The sequence below is a fragment of the Lepus europaeus genome, chromosome 8, assembly GCF_033115175.1.
Source record: "Lepus europaeus isolate LE1 chromosome 8, mLepTim1.pri, whole genome shotgun sequence".
Classification (NCBI taxonomy): Eukaryota; Metazoa; Chordata; class Mammalia; order Lagomorpha; family Leporidae; genus Lepus; species Lepus europaeus.
The window spans coordinates 74261804-74284684 of record NC_084834.1 but is presented as its reverse complement, the minus strand read 5'-3'; the positions used below and the strand labels follow the sequence as shown (position 1 = coordinate 74284684).

The following is a 22881-nucleotide window of genomic DNA, read 5'->3' as shown; positions in this document are numbered from 1 at the left end:
AAAGAAATAGAAGAAGATACAAAAAATGGAAAAATCTTCCATATTCATGAATTGGAAGAATTAATATAATCAAAATGTCCACACTTCCTAAAACAGTTTACAGATTCAATGCATTAACAATCAAAATATCATGGACATTCTTTTCAGATATGGAAAAAATGATGCAGAAATTCATATGGAGACACAGGATACCCTGAATAGCTAAAGCAATCATATACAACAAAAACAAAGCTGGAGATATCACAATATCAGATTTCAAGACACACTACAGGGCAGTGATAGTCAAAACAGTCTGGTACTGCTACAAAAACAGATGGGTAGACCAATGGAACAGAATAGAAATGGCAGAAATCAATCCAATGTCTACAACCAACTTATCTTTGACAAAGTAGCTAAATCAACCCCTGGAAAAGGACAGTCTATTCAACAAATGGTGCTAGAAAAATTGGATTTCCACATGCAGAAGTATGAAGCAAGATTCTTACCTTACACCTTACACAAAAACTCACTCAAAGTGGATTAAAGACCTAAATCTATGACCTGACACCATCAAATTCTTAGAGAACATTTGGGGAACCCTGCAAGATGTTGGTGTAACAGGATGGCTTTAAGTTTAAAATTTTCGCACAGGACATAGCCTGCATGGATGGTTATAGGTTATTTTGCTTGGTTGCTTCAGAGCAGGGACTGTTCCTTTGAGAGAAACAAGTCATAGACATTGATCTGCTCATCTGTCTGTATTCAGCACATTTCTGCCTTCTGTACTTATGTTTGCTTGCTTGCTTGATAATGGCCAAGGCCACCAAAATGTGATTTCTGCCTTTAAAAACTCGCCGCAACTGTAACTCAGAGCTGTCTTCCCTGGACTTGTTATGTGAGAAGGCAATTGCCAGAAGGCTAATAAAGACTCCTAATTTGACCTCAGCAGTATTGCTGTGTTTTTAATTTGTGCACCTCACAACATTGGCATATGCAAAGACTTCTTGGAAAAGACACCAGAGGCACAAACAATCAAAGCCAAAATTAACAAATGGGATTACATCAAATTGAGAAGCTTCTGTACTGCAAAAGAAACACTCAGGAAAGTGAAGAGGCAACTGACAGAATGGAAGAAAATATTTGCAAACTATTCAACTGATAAAGGATTAATAACCAGAATATATAAGGAGATCAGGAAACTCAACAACAACAAAATAAACAACCTAGTTAAGAGATGGGCAGACATTTTTCATAGAGGAAATCCAAATGGCCAACAGGCACATGAAAAAATGCTCAGGATCACTAGCAAATCAAAACCACAATGAGGTTTCACCTCACCCCATTTAGAATGGCTTTTATACAGAAATCAACAAACAACAAATGCTGGTGAGGATGTGAGGAAAAAAGTACCCTAATCCACTGTTGGTAGGAATATAAACTGGTAAAGCCACTGTGGAAGACAATATGGAGATACCTCAGAAATCTGAATATAGACCTATCATATGACCCAGCCATCCCACTCCTTGGAATTTACCCAAGGGAAATGAAATCAGCAAATAAAAGAGTTATCTGCACCCCCATGTTTATTTCTGCTCAATTCACAATAGCTAAGACATGTAATCAATCCAAATGCCTGTCAACTGAAGACTGGATAAATAAATTATGGGATATGTGTACTATGAAATACTACACAGTGATAAAAAAATGAAATCGGTCATTTACAACAAAATGGATGAATGTGGAAAAATCACACTTAATGAAATAAGCTAGTGCCAAAGTAACAAATATCACATGCTCTCCTTAACCTGTGATAACTAACAGAACACCTAAACTGCAAGCTGTAGAAGTGAAATTGACACTTTGAGAAGCAATGACTTGAACAACCTTTTCCTTGACTGTTGAGGAACAGTTATTCTTTTTTTAAGATTTATTTATTTATTTGAAAGTGAGAGTTACACACACACACAGAAGTAGAGCCAGAGAGAGAGAGAGAGAGAGAGAGAGAGAAAGAGAGAGAGAGAGAGAGGTCTTCCATCCGCTGGTTCGCTTCCCAATTGGCCGCAACAGCTAGAGCTGCACCGATCCGAAGCCAGAAGCCAGGAGCTTCTTCCAGGTCTCCCAAGCAAGTCCGTGAGCCAATTATGCTGCTTTCCCAGGCCATAGCAGAGAGCTGGATCAGAAGTGGAGCAGCTGGACTCGAACTGGCGCCAATGCGGGATGCCGGCACTGAAGGCAGTGGCTTTACCCGCTATGCCACAGTGCCAGCCCCTGGAACAGTTTTTTTTTTTTTTTAATACTATCTGTTGAACTCTTTAATTAACATAGAGTTAGACATATGTGTATAAAGTCAATTGAAAATATATCCCAATACACAATAAAAGTGGGAATAAGAGAGGGTGAAGGAAGAGGAGTTGGGAGTATGGATGGGAGTGTGGGTATGGTGGGAAGAATCACTATATTCCTAAAGCTATAATTATGAAGTGCATGAAGTTTGTAACTGTAAAAAAGTGAAGTTATGGTTTTAAAATGAATGATTTTTTAAAAATAAAAATAATTCTTTTGCTTTAGACATATATACTAAAACACTTATGGTTGAAATTAAATGTCTGATATTTGCTTTGGAGAGTAACCTTGCCCCATTGTTTACCCAGAATTGTTTAGAATTTGTGGTTGGTATCTGAACAGCTCAGGTAAGCTTTAGAGATAGTATATTCATAGAAATTGTACTTCTTAGAGAAATGAAAATGAAATTGCTTAATGGATAATTCTGCCTTTCCTTTATTATTCATTAACATTCCATTACCTACCTCTAGCAGAGAAATAGACATTCCTTGCTTATTGCTTCCCAGAAATTAGATAAAAACATTCAACTTGTTTTCAGGTTTTCCTCAATTTCACCACATTCTGGGCTTAAGCCTATTTTAAGACATTATACCAACTCTTTGGTGTTCATGTTTAAAAATGTGAGATCATCATATACTTCTTTCCGTGCTATCTCAATACATTTAAAATCTGATATTTGACTGTTTTCAGTATTTTCTCTGCTGTTATTTATTCAAGAGGAAGAGTTCATTTCCTAACTAAATTTATATTACTTCAGTAGCTCACTTCAGAGCTATTGCTTCTCTAAGAGAGCTTTGAAAATAAACCCAGTACAAAATACCATGCTAACATAGCAGTTAATCATGTTTCTTCAGTTTTGTGCATGAGGATGTTGTCAGGAAAAAAATGACCGAAACCTCAAAAAAGAACCAACAGTAATAAATAAGAGGAGGGAGAGAGATTAGGATTTATCTGAATCAGAACTATTTCATTAGAAGTAGGGTTTCACTTGCAATCAATATTCAGATCTCTTGCATTTGTGCAGAATCTGTCTCCCATGTTAGGAAAGTGTCATTCCTGTCTTTGTGGGAATCTGTAATGACATCACTCTTTTACCTAAGGGTTCTCCATTAGATTGGCACGATAAGGCTTATGAGTCAATAATGTCCTTTCTTTTATGACACAGATGCAGCTATGGTTGAGTTTTCATTTCCAAAATAATGATCTTCAATAGATGCAGAAAGAGAAGCACCACCTGTGCCCCCAGGCCCTCTGTTTCCTAAGGCTCCAGGGTTGCTCAAGTTAGGTTACACTGTGTTCTGACTATATTGTTTCTTACAGTGAATCAGCAGAAGTGAGTGAGTCCACATCCAATATGGGTTACATAGTTTGCCTGATTCACTTCAGAGCTCTTACTTCATTATCAGAGCTTTCAAAGTAATTATTGTGTCCCCATCCTGAGTCTTATTCTACAACATCTCAGCTATCTAACTGTTAGAAGTCATTTAGTTCCTTGTGTCAAAATTTTGAGTGGCTGCTCCATATCATTTGTATTTGTTTTACATATTGTTTCATGGTATTTTGCATGTAAGTGACAGTGTACTCTTCTTCCCTATTTTATGTTAGTTGTCATGAATCCCTTACTCTGTGATCTTAATACTTGTTTTCAAGAAAAAAAGTACATGTATGTATATAAATCTACATTTGAAGTGAATTTGGGTAAAATATTAAAAAAATCAATAGAATAATAAAAAAAGAAATAAAAGTAGTGCCTGCTCCATATCCAGTTTAGAGAGGCAGGTTATTTTTGTAGAAAGAACATAAGTGTCAAAAATAAATGCTAGCGTTTCAGGTCTAGAATCTATAATTCGGGTTATTTACTTTTAATGATTTAAATTCCTCTAAAGCCATAAAGAAGCAGTAATAGCACTTGGAATTTTTTTGGTTAATATCAAATGACATAATATAAGCATAATAAGTGTTTTGTAAACATTTTGTACACGTACAACTGTAAGTTTTGTTGCTATTGCCATGTTAATCCTTGAGTCTGGGGTTATTTACTTATTTTCATTCCTTTCTATTTTTTCCCTATGTAGGCACCACCTCTTTTAGGATTTTATTTTCTTGGTCATTCTTCTATCCGGGGTGTAGGGTGCTGAGACACAGACTTGCAGGCATGAGTTTTCATTTTATTCTGTAATTCACTGATCGATTCCTCATTTGTAAAGCTAGGATGATAATACTGATATCATGAAGTTATTGTGAAGGTCAGATAGAATGATAATAAAGCAATCTAGATTCTTCTTTGGAATCTTTCTTGAACCCATGTATTCAACTGTGTACTAGATAGTCCCTCTTTGATTTTCACTCTTTTTTCTAAATTAAGTTTTAAGAAATTGAAGACATTTTCTCATCCAAATATCCTCTTGTGTTTTCTGTCTTAATGAATAATTCTATGATGTGCTAGCTTGTCCCCGTTGGAAACCTGGGACTCATCTCTCTTATTTCATCAGTAATTAAGTTTTATTGAATTGATCTATAAAACTGTAAAGCTGTGGCTCTTCATTTCTATGATAGCTACCTGAACCAGCCCTTTTATACATGGGTTATTAAAACAGCTTTCTAAGACTCCTTTTGTCCTATAGAATTATCTGTCCTGCCTCCAAATCATTCTCCCTATCCCTATTGGTATTGCTTTCTGGACTGCATATCTAATCATTTGACTCCTCTGAAATGTTAAATAGTAATGATAATACTATGCAAATGACCTAGTCCTGATATGCCAAGATTCTTATGTTCCCACATTAAGAATAAAATCATATTAAGGAAGCATCCACTAAGTCCTGTCTTATTAACTATTTTCTTCTTTTTAAAAATCCAGAATTGCTGCTACATTGCCAATTTTTTTTGCACCTGTGGAGATAATTATGTAATTTTTTTCCCTTTCCTCTAAACTCTTAACAAATTTTGTAATATTGGAAAATTTTTGCATTCATGGAATAAAAACTAACTTGATCATCCTGTGTTTTACTTTTAATGTGCCACTAGATGCAATTTGCTAATATGCATACATTTTAAAAATTTATAAATGAAAATCATAAGTGAAATTAGTTTATAGTTTTTTTCCTGTGTTAACTTTGTAAATTTAGATATTTATATTAACCCTACATCTTTTTTTAAAGATTTACTTATTTATTTGAAAGGCAGAGTTACTGAGAGGCAGAGTCAGAGAGACAGAGAGGTCTTCCATCTGCTGGTTCACTTCCCAGATGGCCATAATGGCTGGAGATTTGTTGATCTGAAGTCAGGAGCCAGGAGCTTCTTCTGGGTCTCCCACATGGGTGCAGGGGCCCAAGGGTTTGGGCCATCCTTTACCGCTTTCCCAGGCCACAGAAGAGTTGGATCAAAAGTGGAGCAGGGGGGCCTGCTGGTGCTGTGGCGCAGTGGGTTAACGCCCTGGCCTGAGGCGCCGGCATCCCATATGGGCACTGGTTTGAGACTCGGCTGCTCCACTTCTGATCCAGCTCTCTGCTATGGCCTGGGAAAGCAGTAGAAGATGGCCCAATTCCTTGGGACCCTGCACCCACGTGGGAGACCTGGAAGAAGCTCCTGGCTCCCAACTTTGGATCAGCGCAGCTCCGGCTGTTGGGGCCAACTGGGGAGTGAACCAGTGGATGGAAGACCTCACTCTCTCTCTCTGTCTCTCATTCTCTCTCTCTGTGTAACTCTTTTAGATAAATAAGTAAATCTTTTAGAAAAATAATTTAGTGCCGGTGCGCGGCTCACTTGGCTAATCCTTCACCTGCGGCGCCAGCACCCTGGGTTCTAGACCCGGTTGGGGCACCGGATTCTATCCCGGTTGCTCCTCTTCCAGTCCAGCTCTCTGCTGTGGTCTGGGAAAGCAGTGGAGGATGGCCCTTTTTGGGGCCTGCCCCCGCATGGGAAACCAGGAGGAAGCAGCTGGCTCCTGGCTTCAGATCGGCGCAGCGTGCTGGCCACAGCAGCCATTTGGGGGGTGAACCAATGGAAGGAAGACCTTTCTCTCTCTCTCTCTCTCTCTCTCTCACTGTCTAGCTCTGCCTGTCAAAAAAATTAATTTAGTATTAAAAAGTTTTGTCTAAGTACCAACTTTTTTTCTTTAAAATTTAAAATATAATTTTTCTTTATTATTAACTGAAACATAACAATTATATGTATTTGTAGGATATAGCATGTAGTGTTTCTGTCCATGCATACACTGCATAATGTTAAATCAGATTAACCTTATCTGTCTCTTCTCAGCATTTTTTTTTTTTTTGGAAAAGGAAATCGGTTTTATTCCTCTTTGCACAGAGCAGGAAAGGAAGGTGGTTATCCTCTGATTCCACACACCTCTTCCACAAAGATGCCCAGTTATCTGCCCCACTTCTGTGATGGAGAATTGGCAGTTGGTGGGGCAGAATGCCCAAGTCTCAGGAAGGTTATTTATTTATTTATTTATTTATTTATTTTTTTGACAGGCAGAGTAGACAGTGAGAGAGAGAGAGAGACAGAGAGAAAGGTCTTCCTTTTCCGTTGGTTCACCCTCCAATGGCCGCTGTGGCCGATGCGCTGCAGCTGGCGCACCGCGCTGATCCGAAGGCAGGAGCCAGGTGCTTCTCCTGGTCTCCCATGCGGGTGCAGGGCCCAAGGACTTGGGCCATCCTCCACTGCACTCCTGGGCCGCCGCAGAGAGCTGTACAGGAAGCGGAGCGACAGAATCCGGCGCCCCGACCGGGACTAGAACCCTGTGTGCTGGCGCCGCAGGGGGAGGATTAACCTATTGAGCTGTGGCACCAACCAGGAAGGTTTTCTAAGACATTTTTGTGGGGAGGATGTTTTAAGTCACGGGGAAGGATTAGACTCAAGTGTGGAAGTTCCATCCTTGTCTCCCCAAAGAAACCCAATCCGAAAGTCAAGGCCCCTCCCTCGGAGGAGAGAAGGGAGAGCCCAGACCTACTGCTCAGATCCAAAGTGGAGGCAGAGAGGGGAGGGTCAAGCAACAGGTGCAGACACCAGGTCAAGTGGTAAAGGCTTTTGGGGAGCTCAAACTGAGAGCCTGGAGGCCCAAGACCTACATTTCACTCCCAGTTCTGCACATAGCTTCTTCTTAAGGCTAGAATGGAGTTGGAGTTCCAGTGACTGGCTTTGCTCCAGCACACAGAGGGACAAATCTGGTGAAGATGTCATGGTCAGTAATGGTGGAGCATTAAAGGTGGCCCCCTGAGAGGAGACGCTCCCATGAGCAGCACTACAGGCTACAGTAGATTTGAGGCTGTATGCCAAGATCGGGGTCAAGAATGAATTTTATGAGCCCTCTCCAATATAATTTCAATCACTATGTCTTACACTCTGTTCCCTCTGACTGTCTCGTCTAAGGCATAGGGTAGTGCAGTAAGCAGAAGTGGAGAAAACCCCGGAGCCAACAAGTGGGGTTCAGTGGATTTTGGAGCCATCCCCCCAACCCACACGCACTGCAGTGGAAGGAACTCTCTCCACCCCTGCTAGACATACGGGCTGTGGGAATGAGGGCTGGGTAAAGGCAAAAGGAGGCAAACACTCAGCACATTCTTTCTCCAGCTTTGATTTGAAGAGTATGTACAGCAAAGGGTGCCAGAGTTGAGGAGAACACCTGGGGCAGAAGAGCATGGGAGCATCCTCTCTAGAAAGGAGGTGGGAGCGTCCCCTGCCCTGCTTCCAGATCTCCTGGGGACTTTACTCCCAGAACTGTAAAAGGAATGAGAAGGAACAGGAAGTGTGCAGGGAAGCTGGGGCGAGGGTGGGGCAAGCACAGAAAAGGTGGAGATTTAAGGATCCCTTGTGATCCCTGAGATGACCCTGAGAGCATCAGCTGGGGGACTGGATGAGGAGTCACAGCAGACAGGCTGAGTTTTTGAGGGGTGCGGAGCCAGGAAAGCTGGGTTCTTCACTGGAGGAGCCACCAGTTGATCTGTTCTTTGACTGACTGCAGCACCTGAGACTTGGTCTGCTTCATAGGGGGGACATCTTCACTCCTTAATGCTACGTGGTGTGCCATCTGCTGGGGATCATTCTCTAGGGTCACCCCTGAATCTACAGTTTCATCCACTGCCAAGAAGAGTCCCTCCATGTTCTCCAGCAGAGCTAACTTTTCCACATTTTTCCTCAACATCTGGCTCAATGAATCAACGAGGCAGTTCAGGACAGCCATGAGCATCAACTCATTTCCATTGGAGCTGCCAATCACATAGAAATATAGGTCAATCCTGCTTTTGTACACTGCTGTCAGGCCTTCTAAGAGGGCAATCTCACTGTCAGTCTGATGGGTCTTGTTGAAACTGTTCTTCTCAAAGGCCTTTTACTCCTTGACAGTGGAGTAGGTGTCATCATAGTACTTGGCAAAAAGTCGATCTCCATCATTTTCCAGAATCAGGATGGCTTTGACAGTATACAGGGAGGGTTCCAAAATTAGTGCCTCTATCTTGCCTCAAGCTGGTGCCAACATGGAGTTGCAAAAGCCTTCAGTATTTCTAATGGGAAAAATATCAAAATGCTTCCTTTCAACTTTTTTTGGAGAAATATATGGTATGTTATCATTATCTGTAGTCACCCTACTGTGCAATAGAACAACAGAATTTCTTACTTCTAATTATAACATAGTACCTGTTTATCAACTTTTCCCCATCTCTCCTTCTACCTCCCTTTCCTCAGCTTTTGGTAATCACTGTTATACCTTACCTTCTATGACATCACCTATTATAGACTCAACATGTGAGTGAAATAATGTCATATTTGTCTTTATATGCTTTACATTCCAGTCTTAGTATAATCATCTTCAGTTCCATTCATGCTGTTGCAAACAACAAGATTGTATCCCTTTTAATGCCTGAATAGTATTCCACATACTACATTTCTTTATCTATTCATCAGTGGATGTATACTTTGATTTTTTCCAATATTTGGCTATGACAGAATAGCTTTTCTGTAAACATTGATTTATATATTGATTCTACTGGTTTTCTGTTTTCTACTTCATTAATTTTGAATTGTTACTCAGTGTGCATATGCTAGATGCAGATGCATGTGCATGCAAATTACTCAACTTCTTCTACCTGTAAAAATCAATGAATTATTCTAATTCATCCACAGTCCTCTTTTGTTATCATTTTAGAATTAAGAGAATTAAAAGCACTTACGTGACAAATGAAAATGTTTGAAGTTATGATCATTGGAGTGGCTAATTAGCAGAACGATTGATGCCTAAGAAATTAATTGTAGATTAGGGTGTGTGTGTGTGTGTGTATGTATGTGGGGGGGGAGAGGGATATAGAGGGAGAGAGAGAGAAAGAGAAGAGAGGAGGAGAAGGAGGAGGAGAAGGAGGAAAAGAAGAAGGGAAACATTAAAAGAAGAAAACTTGAAAAACGTGATTATTCTTATAAAATGTGAAATGGAAGAAAACTATGCATAGTCTAGAATAGATTTTATTTTTGGATTCCTTACATTTTTCACTGAAATTCTAAAAAAAAAACTAGATTAAATAAAAATGAAATAAACATCTCCAATTTTTATTAGGTTAAATTTTCACTGAGTTAACTAAATACAGATTAGGTGAAATAAGATAGGAAAAGAGGCTAGGAAGAAAGATGATGCCAGAGAGTTTACAGGAACTGTATGAACTTGTTATTTCATCTGTGTACCTCAGCATCTGTCATAATACCTGGGCCATAATTAATGCTCAACAAATCTCTTTTGCATTGAGTTGGGGTGGCAAATGTCAACAAAAATAAAACATAGAACAGGTTTTCCATTGTTTTAATATGAAATCTATACCCAGAAATATATGATGAGTCTTCAAACAACTTAAAGGAAAATGAATATTATGAAAAAACTATGAGTTGATTTAAAAAAATTTCGTACCCAAATAAGCTCATATTTTAGTTCCATTTTCCACAAACTTTCTGAGGTACATTTGTATGTCTCTTAAGTATATGTAGTTGCATTAATAGCACTTACAGTTTTTCTTGATTGCAGCATGTTGTCCTTAGCCAGTGGTTGGTATTTTAGTCTTACTTACCTGTACTTTACATAAAACAAGACAGTTTATATTTATTTAAAAATATAAAATGCTATGATCAATAGTAAATTTAAATAGTAATGGAATTGTCTCTTACAGTGTCATTAAGAGAATAAACATAAACTTCCATTACTTTTGGTACTCTCATCACTAATTTTTATTTTTATTCACTTTTCCCAATGACAACTACATCCTTATACTTAATTAGTATATGCTTAGCAATGCATTTTATACCCATTACTGTGAGATGGGTGCTCCTCTTGGATGTCCAGAGTGCTCTGCTACAGCCTGGGGTGTGTGTTTTGGGCTTCTTCCTGGCTACCTCTTGCAGTTAGTAATTGGTCTCTTGATTTTGTTTTTATCTTTTGTCGAAGTAATTCTTTGCAGATTTCTACTTACCTGCTTTTCAGAATCTCCCTTTCATCATTTTGTGCATTAGAATGTAAAATAAAGTAAGTTTAAAAATCCAAAAAAATCCATCTTGTTTACTTTTGGTAGTGTTGGGTTTTATGAAAAAAATATGCAGAGGGAAAGTCAATAATGAAAAAAGCTATTTTTTCTCATTTGTTTCTGGTAATAGAAAGAAGAATGAGAATGTAGAGAGGACTCATTGCTTTTTGAAAAAGTCGTGGCCCAGCCGTATAACACTATAAATGGAATGCCACTTTATATTCATACTTCTGTGGCCAGACCTTTACAGTGGTCCAGACCTTACTCAAAGGCTGGGAAAATGTAGGTAAACTATTTGCTCAGGAGAATGAAGGAATACTTTTTATTTTTTAAGAATAAGCAGTTTCTGCCACTGTCAGTTTTTTTAAGGATAGTTGTTACTTAAAACTCTTTCTTCCTTTCTCTCTCTCTCTCTCTCTCTCTCTCTCTTTCTTTCAAGGGACACACACACACACACACACAGAGGGAGGGAGGGAGGTAGAGAGGGAGGGAGGGAGGGAGAGAGAGAGAGAGAATATATATATTTCCCATCCACTGGTTTGCCCTCAACAGCTAGGACTGGCCTAGACTGAAGCCAGGACCCTGGAACTCAATCCGGGTCTCCCACATGGCTCGCAGGGACCCCAGTACTTGAGGCACCACCTGCTGTCTCCAAGGGTGTGCATTATTATCAGGATGCTGAAATCTAAAGCAGAGCCAAGATTGGAACCCAGGCACTGCAATTTGTAATGCAGGCTTCCCAAGTAGCTTCTTAATCGCAGAGCCAAATGCCTGCCCCTCATAGTCAATTCTTACAGCCCCCAAAGTGCCTGTATGCACCCTTGAATCCTTCTTTGACTTCATTCCTTTTTATCTCCCTTACTTAGAACACATTTACCTCCTCCTTGAAGGAGAAAACATAATCAATGTCCCAGCCATTATTGCATTTAACTCCAAGTTGTATAACTGTTCGTTGTTTGCAATATTTGTCCTCATGGTTCAACAACATATAAACTGATTCATTTACCTCTTCCAGCCCCCTTAAAGCACAACAATGGAATAGATACAGGATAAATGCAATGAAATCTTAAACTTGGCAGGGAAGAATTGTTGTGGGAAGATAAGATAGGTAGTCAAGGAGATGAGATGAGGTTTGACTACTACAGCTGAAGTGCTGGACAACTCTTTGCTGACTTGTGCTGTTGCTCCAGGTAATTCATGGTTTGACAGACATGACCAACACACCATGGGATAGACAGTTGCAAAGGTCCAGACCTCATGACAAGTCCCCTTCTGTGCTCTATCTAAATTCCCTTCCCTTTCTGTGCATAACCCAAGCCTCACTTTCTGTTCACTACATAGGTAGACCTCCCAGGAACCAACAAACCCCCACTCCCTTCAATGTAGCAGAAAGCACAAGATCTTCAATGTTCCAAATTTGGAACCAGCATTAGCTAGAAATATCCAACAAGGCTGCAGGGTGTACCCACCATAACTTTTAAGTCCTTATAATATCATTATAATAAAATAACTAGGGGGAACACTCCCAGTTCCATCATATACCAGATACCATGGCACTTCAGATATTTTCTAAAAAGGGCATGGAAATGGGGGTGCTTGATCTCTGCCCCAAATTCCAGTACCTTTTGAAGATTCAGTTGGTCTCTGCCACAGCCATCACCCCCTATAACACTGGAGGGTGTAGAGGGAAGGCCTAACTTTGAGGCGGCTCTTTCTTGGTTGGGGTTTTTTCTTTTGATGAAGACTCTTCCACTGTTGAATGCTCTCCTTGGTGAGGAGCTTTTCTTTGCTGTGGTCTTTTTGCATTTTTGTTGTTCATTTATGCATTACTTGATTCTTGAGTTTGCATTTTTGTTTTGCTCTGAATAAGTCTTGCTTTCCTGTATATATTTACCCCTTTGGCTTTGAATTCTTTCATGAATCAAGGGAAGAACCTGCAAAAAGTGTAGCCAGGAGTCCCATGGCCCACAGCAGGCTGAGTGGCATGCAGCAGTCACTGATTTACTTCAGTGATGGAATTCCACGTAATGTGAACTGCAAAGACTTTCAGCAGTAGGATGAGTTCCCTGATTAGATGTGGGAGCAGTTTTCTTGGCATCTATTCCTTATAATATGCTTCTTTAGTCATATCAGAACAGGGTGTTAGGAAGTTTATTTTTGCTGGCTGCGCAATTTGGCAGGCTGTTATTGATAAACATGCTGGAACAAGAGATGACTGCTAGCATCGTCCTAGGCAAATAGGACATATGGTTACCATACGTTAGATAAAACATAAATTGACAAATCTATGAAATGTATGGTAAATACAAGTTGGATACATATGGAGATGGTATTTTATAGCATCTAGATAGACAGAGATTAAGAAATTTGGCGGCCGGCGCCACGGCTCAATGGGCTAATCCTTCACCTTGTGGCACTGGCACACTGGGTTCTAGTCCCGGTTGGGGCGCCAGGTTCTGTCCCAGTTGCCCCTCTTCCAGGCCAGCTCTCTGTTGTGGTCAGGGAGTACAGTGGAGGATGGCCCAGGTGCTTGGGCCCTGCACCCCATGGGAGACCAGGAGAAGCACCTGACTCCTGGCTTCGGATCAGCGCGGTGCGCCGGCTGCGGCGGTCATTGGAGGGTGAACCAACGGCAAAAGGAAGACCTTTCTCTCTGTCTCTCTCTCTCACTGTCCACTCTCCCTGTCTAAAAAAAAAAAAAAAAAAAAAAAAAAAAAAAAGAAAGAAATTTGGCAATATGAAATGTTGTGAAAGATGTAGATAATTATTATACAATACTGGTGAAATGTAAATTAATAGAATTGTTAGAAAAGGAATTTGCTATTATCTTGCAGAGTTGAACATTGATCCTATTGGTTTTGTTTCTCTGGAGAACCTTGATGTACTACCTAATCTCTTGTCCTATCATTTTCTTCCTCATTCGACTTCAGTTCTATTTGCCTTTCTATTTTTCAAAAATGCAAAGTATTTTATGTCTCAGGACCACCACACATTGAATAAGTGCTGTTTTCTCCTGCTGGGACTATTTTCTCAGATGTTTACACAGCTCACACTCTCACTTCATTCATATCCTTTTTCAAATATAACTTCTGTTCTCAAGAAGACCATGACTAACTTCCTATATAAAAAGGCCTCTGTCATTATTATTTATTCACTTACTCTGATGTATGTAAAATGTCTTGTGCTATGATCTATATATTTATGTTCCCCCTTCCCCATTTCATATGTTCAAATCATAACCCTCAAAGTGATGTATTAAAAGGAATATATCACCACCCCCAGTGAAGGTGAAGGGAGGTGAAGAAGGCTCTGCCCTCATGACGGGATTAGTACCCTTTTATAAAAGAGGCCCCAGAGTTCTCCTTGCCCTTATCGAAGGCAGGACACTTTGAGAAGGTGCTGCTATAAGCAAATGGGCCCTCATTAGACATCACATCTGCCAGTTCCTGGGTCTTCCTAACCTGGTGACCTGTGAGAAATAAGTGCTTTTTTTAAAATTTACAAACTACCCACCTTTGGGTAATTTGCAATACAGAAGCCCAAATGGACTTGGACACCAAATAACAATAAGAGCACAAGCTCTTGAGTCACACCATTTGAATAAAAATCCTGGCTCTGCGATTATCTCATAGCATGATCTTTGTCAATTTAATTGACTTCTCTATGGCTGTTTCCTCAAATATAAAATCGGGATAATTACAATACAGCATGGGGTTGTTGTGAGGACCACAATCCATGGAAACCTCGAGAACAGTGCTGGCAAATAGTGAGCAATCAGAACATGCTTGCCATTATTAGCTGAAATTATTTATTTATGTAAATTTCTCATTCAAATGTAAGTTTCATGGGGGTAGAGACATTGCATGTACTCACTGCATTTGCACTAATTGGAAGAGTGTCTACATAAAGTTACTACTCAGAGATCCCAAGATGGCTGAATGTATACAGTGTGTACTGATCACATCAAGGTCATTCATATCACTACTTTTTGTTCAAAGGCTTTGAGCTTCTTTCAGTTATTTATAAAATATATAATAGGTTACTGTGAAACCTCACTGTGTGAACATCAGAACGTATTCCTTCCATTTAACTGCATTTTAGTACCTGTTATCCAACATCTCTCTATCTACTATTTTCTTACACTTCCCAGTATTCAACATTCAGGTTGACCTTTTAAAAACCTCTCCATGTGAAAAAACATGCTATTTGTCTTTCTGTGATAGCGTATTTTAGATCTATGTCAGGGAATGAGATTTCTAGTGTTTGCCAAGTTTGCCAATTTTAGTGGAAACCTTTGTCAGTGAGTAGAAAGTAGATCAATGATTAAAATTAGATTTATTTCAATTCTAAAATTCTGTGTTTTAGAAGTCATCTTCAGTAAAAAGATAAAATCCAAGTATACTAGAATTTAAAACAATATTATTCACTGTGGTAGCTTTTTTGTATACCATATTAGGATAATTTAAGTTATGGCATGTATGATCTGAGATTATTGTCTCATAAGTCATGATAGCTTATTGACTACATTATTAAATATTTAATTTAAAGCAGAAATGGCTAAAGATAATTTAGCCTTATATTCTTAAGATGCTGATTATTTCCATGGCTTTATTTAAATCACAAAGTTTTATACTGAATGTATTGTAATATTCATTGTCAATGAATAATTTTCAATGCTCAGTCTATAGAGACTATTTTCTCTTAAATATCATATTTTTAGTCAAAAGAATAATCTTCTAACAAATTATATGGAGAATACTAGATATCCATTCATGTGCAGAAGAATGAAATTTAGATCCCTATTTCACCCATAATAAACTCAAAATTGATTAAAGACTTAAATGTGATACTTGAAACTATGAGATTATGAAAACAAAACATAGGGGTCTGGCACTGTGGCATAGTAGGTAAAGCTGCTGCCTACAGTGCTGGCACCCAAATAGGATGATAGCACTGCAGGCAGTGGCTTTACCCAATACGCCACAGTGTTGAACCCTAGAATTTTCTATTAATCATCTTAAAATGCTCTTTTCTATTCAATCTTCTTCAAGTATCTTCTTTGAATTCTCAAAGACAGCCTAAATGTCTTTTTTTTCTTTTTCTTTCTTTCTTTTTTTTTTTCACTGATCATATTGTGAAAATCCCTCTGAAAATTACAGGCTATAATTTCCTACCCCAAATATAATCTCTCCATTACCCAGTTTCTACGTTCTTTCTCCCCACTTGAATTCCACAAAGGCAGTTGGAATTTTCTTCTCATGTTTAACAATTCTTACTGTTGAGAAATTTTCCTCAAAGTTTGTTTCAATCCTTCATATTTAGTTTAGTATGAATTCCTTTGTTTTTCATCATCAGAAAGTGAACAGGAAGCAAACATTGATGTCTGCCTGAAAGATTTTTCTTGTTTTTAAAATATTATTAAGCTGCTCCTTAGACTGATTTAAATTTTTTTATTTTTTTTTTTATTTTGACAGGTAGAGTTATAGACAGTGAAAGAGAGACAGAGAGAAAGGTCTTCCTTTTTCTGTTGATTCACCCCCAAAATGGCTGCCAGGGCCGGCGCTGCGCCGATCTGAAGCCAGGAGCCAGGTGCTTATCCTGGTCTCCCATGGGGTGCAGGGCCCAAGCACTTGGGGCATCCTCCACTGCCCTCCTGGGCCACAGCAGAGAGCTGGACTGGAAGAGGAGCAACCGGGACTAGAACCTGGAGCCCATATGGGATGCTGGCGCCGAAGGCGGAGGATTAGCCAAGTGAGCCACGGCGCAGGCCCTAAAAATTTTTTTTAATACATGTATATATGGCAAGATGGAATCATTAAAGGGTACCAGGTACTTCTATTTAGCAACTACAATTTAGTCTCTTCTATGAAAACACAGCTTTTCTGCTGTATAATACCAAAGTAATTGCTTAAAAAATCAAATATTCACATCAAAGATACAAACTTAGTACACACACAAATACATTCACACAAATAAAGGAGCATACTATCCCTTTTTTACATACATTTCTTTCTGCTAAATACCTTTGGTGGCTTAGCTGAAAGACTTATTAAAAATAAAGATTGGAGTTTTATTATACTGAACTAAGAAGAAAGCAACAAACTCAAATGTTAGGAGGTGAAATTTAAATAGAAACAGCTAATTTTACAGTGAGGAAGAGATACCATGGTGAAATTATCAGATCAAACTGATACTGGGCAAATAGACTCTAAGAACGCTTCTGTGTTAATGCTTGCTACTATCTCTAAAAGTCTTGGCTCTCAGGGCAATTGCAGTTTTATTCCTAATCCAGGCAAACAGAATATTACTGGTACACTTAAAAGTCATCTAAATACATTTTAGAGCTACATAAACACGAAAAGAGCAGAATAAACACTCCAAGAATAGCTGACTGCCTTGGGAACCCCATAAGACGGCTTAGAAGTGATCCTGCAGGGCCAGCACTGTGGTGTAGCAGGTAGAGCGGCTACCTGCAGGGCCAGTATCCCATATGGATGCTGGTTTGAATCCAGGCTGCTCCACTTCTGATCTAGCTCTCTACTATGGCCTGGAAAAAGAGTAGAAGATGGCCCAAGTGCTTGGGCCCCCTGTATCCACGTGGGAGACCTAGGAGGAAGCTCCTGGCTCCTGGCTTCAGATGGGCACAGCTTCAGCTGTTGTGGCCATTTGGAGAGTGAACCAGTGGATGGAAGACCTCTCCCTCTCAGTCTCTCTTCCCCTCTCTCTCTCCATAACTCTGTCTTTCAAATAAATAAATTAATTAATGTTAAAAAAAAAAAAAAGAAGTGATCCTGCTCCTTGAGCCTTTATCACTCAGGGCCAAGGCCTTCCAGCTAAAGAAGGTTGCTTTTAGTTTGGTTTTGTCTTTGACTTTTTTTTTTTTTTTTAAGATTTATTTATATATTTGAAAGGCAGAGTTATAGAGAGGCAGAGGCAGATAAGAGAGAGAAGTCTTCCATCTGCTGGTTCATTCCCCAAATGGCCATAATGGCTGGAGCTGTGCCGATCTGAAGCCAGGAGCCAGGAGCTTCTTCGGGTCTTCCACGTGGGTGCAGGGGCCCAAGGACTTGGGCCACCTTCTACTGCTCTCCCAGGCCATAGCAGAGAGCTGGATTGGAAGATGAGCAGACCGGCACCCATATGGGATGCCAGTGCCTCAGGCGGAGGATTAACCTACTGCACCACGGCACCAGTCCCCGGATTATACTTTTTAAGAGTAGAATTGAAATCCAAAATCTGTGAGATGAGAGTTGAAGAGTTCATATCAGGTTAGTTTTTGTTAGTTTGTTAATGACTGCAACCAGGGTGAATTTTATTCCTGAATATTAAAAAGATCTGCAAGTATAATGCAGGACAAATGTCAGAATTTAAGACATTGTAATGAATGAAAGGTTTGATAGAAGACAGAAGATCAGCAGCTGAATGTTCCATGTTTTCTAATATACTTTCTGGAAACTACAGACTTCTAAAGCATATTTCAACCACTGGCAAATTCTTGAACAAATTATTAAAAGGATATATGGACATGTGTAAGTATTAAACACTAATAGTCAGTCTGTCCTTATTCAGAATAAATCATTGAAGTTAACATAATATGCTTTCATGATGGCAAGGTTGGCACAAACAGATTATGTTTGGGTTGCAGAGAGCCATTTGAAGTTTTTAATGATGTGTTTACTAATTATATGGAGAAATGTTATTTGGAGAATTTACAACTAAGTGAATTAATACCTCGATAAAAAATGAGAACCAAAACATGTCAGGAAATAGATCACATTCAATCATATGAAATGATCTATACTGATTCTTTCTTCAACATTTTAATGGGATAATTTAATATATGCTTAGAAATTTCAGGGATAAACAGAGCTTTTGGAAATAATTAATATTCTTGAGAACATAAACAAGATCCAAAATATGCAATAGTTTATACTAATAAATTAAGGAAGTTAACTTTTTTAGAGGAGAGTTTCAACTACTACTATAGGTCCTAAAATTCATATACAGTAAATGCAAAATTGTGCTTTGACTAACAGTTTCTTTGCCATTCTGCTAAGATCTTTGCTTCTCAGGGTAACAATAACATTCAAACAATACAAGGAGGCAGTAATAGAAGGCTGTACAACTACAAGATGCAGGTGAAGGACAAGAAACAAATTAAGTTCCTCATGTTGACAGCCAGCAAGAAATTTTACTGAATACAACAAGGAGTATTGGGTAAAGAACCATGAGCAAAAAGAAGTTAGCTTAGAGGAAGGAACAGATAGAATAGTATGGGAGTAACTGCTAACGCAAGGAAACAGGAAAAGAGAGACTTCAGAAACAGGGGAGCAGGCATTCTTTTTTATTTTTATTTTTTTAATTTTTACTTTTTTGACAGGCAGAGAGGACAGTGAGAGAGAGAGAGATACAGAGAGAAAGGTCTTCCATTTGCTGTTGGTTCACCCTCCAATGGCTGCTGTGGCCGGCGTGCTGTGGCCGGCATACCGTGCTGATCCGAAGGCAGGAGCCAGGTGCTTCTCCTGGTCTCCCATGTGGGTGCAGGGCCCAAGGACTTGGGCCATCCTCCACTGCACTCCCAGGCCACAGCAGAGAGCTGGCCTGGAAGAGGGGCAACTGGGACAGAATCTGGCGCCCCGACCGGGACTAGAACCCAGTGTGCCGGCGCCGCAGGCGGAGGATTAGCCTATTGAGCTGCGGCGCCGGACGGAGCAGGCATTCTTATAACATGATTCTTCTTGTTGCTCCAAGTTTCAGAGACTACATAGAAGTGGGGTGGCTTGAACCATGTTAAACATGCTGTCATTAGCATCTAGGCATCTAGGCAAAGACTAGACCATCTGTACAACAGAGGAAACACAAAGCTACAGACCATTGTATTTCATGAGATATGGATGTTCTTCTTGCTACCATGAGGTTGGCTACTTCAAAAACACAAAAAGCAGATACGACTTTCAATGAAAACAATTGTGTACCATGCATGGTACTAGGCTTTAGGAAGGAATACAAAAATATGCAGGAAACCCATTCAATAGGCACAAAATTTAATAGAAGTTGCCATGTACATTGGATCCAAGGCAATATATGCTGAATTCAATAAGGAGAATAAACACAGTATTACATATGTCCAAAAGATAACAATACTCCTTCATCTGGGCTTATGAAGAAGTCTTCCTGGAAGCAGTGGCATTTGGCAGAATTGAAGTTGGTAGACTGGGCTTTCCCTGCATATAAGACAACATTTCATTTGGATAATGGTGGAATACCCCATAATACAGAAATATTATGTGGCAATAGTCAGGTTTTCTCTCCAGATCCTATTACACCTTTCTCTAGTCTTGTCTTCCTGGAGGCTGGCCTGTGTGGACTGCAATACTCTCTTTTTGGTTTCCAGTTGGGTTCAGTCAATATGAGGCAGAAACATGACAGGACAAGGCAAAAAGAGAATAAGATCAGAGACTGTGTTGCCCCAGCTTCGTCCCTGTCGGGTTGATCAATTTGTCCGTGTGTTTGTCTCAAAAGCCAGATCCTTACATAGGACCCCCTCTGCACAGTTCTCTCGCAGACTCAGGATTCGCTTTTCCACCTTGCTCCATTTAGCCTACGAGAGTAAAGACTCTCATCTGACACCAGCTTTGGGGTGCTCTGCTAACCCTCGTGGCTTTCACAGAACTCTAACTACACTGTGATGAATTCTTTTATTAAACTCTGATCAATCACCCACTTTCAGTGTGCCATTTCTTTCCTGGCAAGACCCTGGCACATAAATCACCTTCTGGGTGTCATATTCACATTGCTAAGCTGAAGTCTCCTAGCAAGCCTTGCCATTCAAAGCTCTGCCTAGTATTGGAGGTTTAAGACTTCAATCATACCATATAAGGGTACTTCAAAAAGTTTAGGAAAAGGGATTTAAAGATAAGTTTATTTTGGTACAAAACTTTGGAAATGCATGGATTTTTTCACAATATGGCTTTAACATCTGCCTTTGAAGACTCCTCATATAAGGACTCTTAGGAGTGTGCTTTTAAGCAATGAGCAGAAGCAAACACATCAGAAGTTGCACAAGTCTTGCCCTTTTCTTCATCATGATTAGTAACTCTGCATGCATATTCAGAATCAGAAGGACAGATGTGTAATGCAGTCCCTAGATTTGCACTGCTAGACCAGACTGAAGTGACAAGCAATTCCTTAGCCAGCCAGAGAATAGAGAAATGACCCGTGCTTAAGTGTGATCCCATCTCCTTGCGGCTGCTGCCACTACTGCATGCTCCGATGATTCCCCACTGCTCACTATCCTGAAAGCAGCCCCCCAGAATGAAGCACAGTCTTATGCCTTAGGTAATAACAACAAAATCAAGTAGACTTCTGCATTTCAGAGAATCTGTTGTTTTGCTTTGTTGAAATGTTGCAATGGCAGCCTCAGTATTATTGGTAATAGCGTATATCCCTTGGGTTAGGGCATGTCTTTATTTTTGTATTATATTTCTTTCTTTTGTCTACTCCATCTGCCCTCGCTCCCTGTTTCTTGGCAACCAAAGGCTCAAATCTGTGCCTGTAGGAGACTCCACTGGATTTGCAGAGAGCAGATGAGGTTCACATCACTGTAGAACACTGCCAGTAGTTTATAATTAAGAGCTAGACCTCCCTTCTGCCATTTCCACTTCAGATGCATTTTTAATGGTTGTGTCTTCCCAGGCTCCAACCTCCCATCAGGCTGCAGGTTCCCTACTGCCCTATGTCCCTTTGCTCTCCGTCATACCTCCTCTATGGGGTTCTCACTTCTGAATGCTCCCTCCAACTCCTTCCTGCCCCCAATTCTGTTTATTTCTCAGGCACAGAAGTTTAGCAATCTCTGTCTCACTGCAGATCAGATGGCCTCATCCTGGTAATGACACACATCTTTTAAGGAGACTTCCCTCCTGCGATGAGGCCTTTTACATTTCAAAGCTTAGAATTTCCAAGTCATTTGTTGAAACTTCTGCTCCATTTTCCAGCATAAAGCAGATGACAAGGTTCTTTCACAAGGAGATCCAATCCTGGCTTACAGGTACAATCGATACCATAGATTCAGAGCTCTTGGTGTGGCTTTCTGCACACAGTAGGTGCTCAATAAATATTGCTGATGATTGATTGTGGCTTCAGTGATCCAGAGAGCTCACATTGAACCAGTTTAAAAAAAAAAAGAAACAACAACTGTGTTTGAGTTGCAGGCTAACAATTGTACAAGCAGATTATGACTAGGGAAAACTCCTTCTAGGATGAATTGAATGCACTTTTCACTTTTGATTTTTAATCTGCAAACTAGTGTTCTTTTACAGGCTGACTTGTATCCCCTTCCTCCAAATTCATATGTTGAAGTCCAAAATAATAGTACCTCAAAAGGTGACTGTATTTGAGATATTCTTTGAAGAGGTAATTAAGTTAAAACCTATTAAGGTAGGCTCTAATCCAATATGACTGATGTCCTTACAAGAGGGGAGAACAGAAGATGGATGTTTGGTGCAGTGGCTAAGTTGCCTTTGTCATCCCATGTCAGAGTGCCTGGGTTCAAGTTCTGCCTCTGCTTCTGATTCAGCTTCTTGATAATGTGCACCCTGAGAGACAGCAAGTGATGGCTCAAGTACTTGGGTCCCTGGCATCTATGTAAGAGACCAAAGTGAGTTCTGGGTTCCTGGCTTCTGCCTGCCTGCCCCTGGCTATTGCAAGCAGTAGTGAGTGAATCAGAGGATGGAAGACTTCTTTCTGTCCCTCTGCCTTTCAAATGAAAAAAGGAAAGAAAGAAAGAATGAAAGAAAGAAAAAGATAGAAAAAAAGAACAAAAAAAAAAAAAAGAAAAGGTGATCAGTGCACAGAGATATTGAGGAAAGACCACTCAAAGACACAGGAGGAAATGCTTATAATTCAAGGAAAAGAAACTAAACCTGCTGGCACCTTAATCTCAGACTTTTGGCATACAGATTGTGAGGAAATAAATTTCTGTTGTTTCAGCCTCCCAGTCTGTGATATTTGTTACAGTAGCCCTTTCATACTTTCTAGAAATAGGGCTCTTTATGGGGGG

General features: G+C 39.8%; 1 pseudogene; it reads right to left on the bottom strand.

Moving 5' to 3' along the window:
- Nucleotides 1–8245: 8245 nt before the first annotated feature.
- LOC133765297 (coatomer subunit zeta-1-like) lies at nucleotides 8246–20419 on the bottom strand (annotated as a pseudogene).
- Between the last annotated feature and the right edge of the window lie 2462 nt (nucleotides 20420–22881).